General features: G+C 57.1%; 1 protein-coding gene across 1 annotated transcript in view; it reads left to right on the forward strand.

The window, feature by feature from the left end:
• Nucleotides 1–9: 9 nt before the first annotated feature.
• The window catches only part of ABAT (4-aminobutyrate aminotransferase), an 82,897-nt gene continuing 79,066 nt past the window's right edge, over nucleotides 10–3,840 (forward strand). Inside the window, exon 1 of the mRNA XM_077773220.1 lies at nucleotides 10–97. The gene's annotated coding sequence lies outside the window, so the exon portion shown is untranslated. The remainder of the gene's footprint in view (nucleotides 98–3,840) is intronic.

The raw sequence follows: 3,840 nt of genomic DNA on the forward strand, positions 1-3,840 counted from the left end.
CCGCGCACCCGGAGCCCGGAGCGCAGGAGCCTCAGGTCGGCGCCCGCACGTCGGAGTCCGCAGACCGGAGCCCGCAGACCGTAGCCGGGGCCTGGAGGTAAGGGCCGGCGCCGGGTCGCGTGGGGAGGCCCGTCCACCGAGATGGCCTTGCCCCCAGGGAGCAAAGACGGGGCGTCTTCTCCCAGAAACGGGGCCCTCATCCTCCCGAGACGCGGGTCCCCTCCCTCTAAAAACAGAGGGTCTCTCACCTCCCAGAGAGCAAAATAGCTTCCAGTTGCCATCAGAAACGAGCTCTTCCTCCGGGCCCCAGGCTTCCCCTCCCCGATTTACCCCCTTGGAATGGAATGTGCACCCCCCCGAAAGTGGGGTCCTGCCTCCACGCATAACTAGGGCCCCTCTCATCTCTTCGGGGACGGATGCACCTTCCGCCTCCCTTGGAAACTAAGTTTGGATCTCTCCTTCCACCCTCGCTTCGGCATGATGAGGGTCTTCTCAGCTGGTAGATAAGAGGACCCTTCCTCCGTGGAAAATGAACCCCCTCCAAATGTCCTGGGAAAGAAGCCCCTCCTTAAGACAAGGAAATCCGAGTGCAGAGACTCAGCATGTCGGCCTCACACCCAACAGGGACCGCCCTGCGTACCCCACCATCAAACTGGACTCTGAGATTTGCTTTGGGATGTGGAGGATTCCCTCCCCCTCCCCCAAGGGGCCCATGACCCCCCTTCCCACCCATGACAAAGACACAGTTGCCACACACACCACCACAGTACAAGCATTTTGGGGGAGGTACCCTCTCCCTCCATCAGATGCAAGGCCAGGGCCTTTCATACTCAGAAGCAGGACAAGGGGCTGGCCACCCATCTGGGCCAAGCCACCCACCTGACTCCATCTCCCTCCAACCCTTTCAAGCCAATCCCCTCTCATTAACTCCCTGTACCCACTCTCCCTGCCTCTCCCAAACCCAGTCCTTCCCCGACTGTACCCCCACACCTCACTGCCCCTCTTGTTTCCATCCCACCTCCCCTCTCCCACCCTGGCTAGAGATAGGACCAGAGGATATTTAGTAAGAACGAAACCCTTAAAGCCGGGACCCTGAGCCTAGGGGCCTTTCTAGTACCCTCTAGACTCTGACAACAGAGATGGCCCCCAAGGCAGCAAGACCCCCCGGGACCCCCCAGCCCCCACACAAAGGGCTGGTGTTCAGGATACTCTCCCCTGAGGCAGTCCAGGCTCCCCAGAGAAGGGAGTGTCAGATGCAGAGAAGGGGTCCCAGCTTGCTCCCCGGGGCCCCCCTCCCCCCCAGGTCCAGTGGGCACTGATCAGTGGAATTCCCGGCACTTGGCCAGAGGAGGTAAATGCTGCACTTGGCCTGGAGACATTGTTGCCATTCTTGGGCCAAGGGTGAGGATGTTGGTGACTTGAGCGGCCGGAAACAGCTTCTCTGGGAGGCCAGGGTGGAGGACAGGAAAGAGAAAGGCAAGGAGGCTTGCCTTACTCTTTGGAGCTGCATGCGGGATATGGGGTATGGAGAAACGTGTGCTCTGGATGCCCAAAGAGGTCAGCCCTGGGGAGAGGCGGGCCTGGATCCTCAAACCCCAAAGGACTTCTTGATGAAAGATCTGCTCCCTCACTTGACAGTTGAGCAAACAGAGGCGTAAAGAGGGGAAGACCCTGGCTCAAGGTCATCCGGCCAGCGGGTGGGAAAGCCGGCCATAGTCCCTCCAGGGGTTGTGGGGTGCTGGGGTCCAGGACAGGGGCTCAGGGCCTCACATTTGGCGCTGGGCCTCCTGGCATTGACCCCTCTGCTTGTCAGAGGAGACGCAGAGGCTCTGAGAATGTCGTGCAGCCGGGAAGGGGCAGAGCTGGAACTCAGCATTCCCCCACCCCCACAGGCCACCTTGTAGAAGCCATTCCTGGGGGTCTGTGCTTCAGTGCTCACCCCGTGTGATCTTGGTACTGAGCCCACCCTGCAGCGGTCTGCTGTCCCTCTCAGAGCACGGCTGCTTTTCCTGCCACCGGATGGGGCAGAAACTGAAACTGGCAGCAGCCCCTGTGAGCCACCCAGTGGGGCCACAGCCACCAGGTCCCTGCAAATGGGGGGGGGGGCATCTTGAGGTGGGCCTCCAGCTAAGGGGTTGGCTATTATGCTCCCATTTAGAGCAGGGAGCCAGGTACAAGGTGCCAAGGTGAAAGTTCAGGGCATGAAGGGGAACTGGCATGCATAGAGGTCAAGAGATTGGCCTCTGTACCCCTCTTATCTGGGCCTAGAACCCATATCTGCCCCTTGGGGTGGGATCTTGAGCAGATTATTAATCTTATATCTGCATAAAATGAGTTAATCCTCATAACGTGCGTAGCTGCTACCACAAATGGGTGGAAGCAACAGCTGTGATTTCAGGGGCAAAGTCATAAAACCTTTGTGTTTTAGGACAGCAGACCATAAAGTCAGGTGCGGCAGAGAGTTGACTCCTGCCTCCTGCTGGTGGGGGAAACTTGGGCAAGTCGTTCTCTCTCTGAGCCTCAGTTTCCTCATTTCTGAATGAGGTGGTTGGGGGGGTAGGCATCAGGCGAGAAGGCAGAGCAGAGCAGCCCTTCTCATGTCGGCAATGCTGACCCTGGGGGTGGAGTAATTCTCGGTATTGGGGCCATCCTGTGCACTGAGGGGGTTTAGCATCATTCTTCCCCCCCCCCCCGCCCCCAGCTACTAGATGCTGGTAGAAACCTCTCTAGTTGTGCCAAATGAAGTGTCTCCAAGCACTGCCAGATGCCCACTGGGGGGCAGAATCATGCCCACCCCTCCTGCTGCCGCATGGGTCTTGCATACCCTTGATGCTTGACTTAAGACAGATTCCTTCTGGGGCGCCTGGGTGGCTTAGTCGGTTGAGCGTCCGACTTTTGCTTGGATCATCTCGCGGTTCATGGGTTCGAGCCCCACGTCCGGCTCTGTGCTGACTGCCGGCTCGGAGCCTGGAGCTGTTTCAGTCTATGACTCCCTCTCTCTCTCTGATCCTCCCCTGCTCACGCTGCCTGTCTCTCTCTCTCCTAGAAATAAATAAAAACATTAAAAAAAAAAAAAAAGAAGACAGATTCCTTCTCCTTGCTCGCTGGGCTCCTTGCTCTGCCTTCTGCACGATGGAGGGGGTGGTGTCCAGCCACTGAGCTTCCCAGTGTTAATGACAATCTCAGTCCTTCACATTAAATAATACTTTGCAGGGGCGCCTGGGGGGCTCAGTCGGTTGAGTGTCCGACTTTGGCTCAGGTCATGATCTCACGGTTCACGAGTTTGAGCCCCGCATCGGGCTCTGTGCTGACAGCTCAGAGCCTGGAGCCTGCTTCGGATTCTGTGTTTCCCTCTTCCTCTGCCCCTTTCCCACTCGCTCTCTCTCTCTCAAAAATAAATAAACATTAAAAATTTTTTAAACAGCACTTTGCTCCCTCCAGAGCACCTTCATGTGCATTGCTCTGGGCCTCCCATTGTACAGATGCGCAAAACCAAGTCTCACCGAGGTTAAACGGCTTGTCTAAGGGCATTACTCCCTTCCCCTAGAGGTCAAAGAAATGTTCGTGCCAGCAACAATTTCAGAAATAACCTGGTTCTGGACCCTTCTTTGGAAGGTCGTCTGGCGGTCTCTTCCAGAACCCAAACTGCATGCCCTTTGGCCCAGCCCCCCTTCTTCTAGAAACATTCACTCGTGCACACACGTAGACAGACACAGGAATAAAAATGAGCAAAGCGCAGCACACAGAGGTTGACAGACCTGCTCTGGGTCTCAGCCAGGAAATGTGGGCTTGGGACTCCATCTTGAAGCCCAGGCTGGGGCCCTTTGCCTGTACCCTGCC

The sequence above is a fragment of the Crocuta crocuta genome, unplaced genomic scaffold (assembly GCF_008692635.1).
Source record: "Crocuta crocuta isolate KB4526 unplaced genomic scaffold, BGI_CrCroc_1.0 scaffold16, whole genome shotgun sequence".
Taxonomy (NCBI): Eukaryota; Metazoa; Chordata; class Mammalia; order Carnivora; family Hyaenidae; genus Crocuta; species Crocuta crocuta.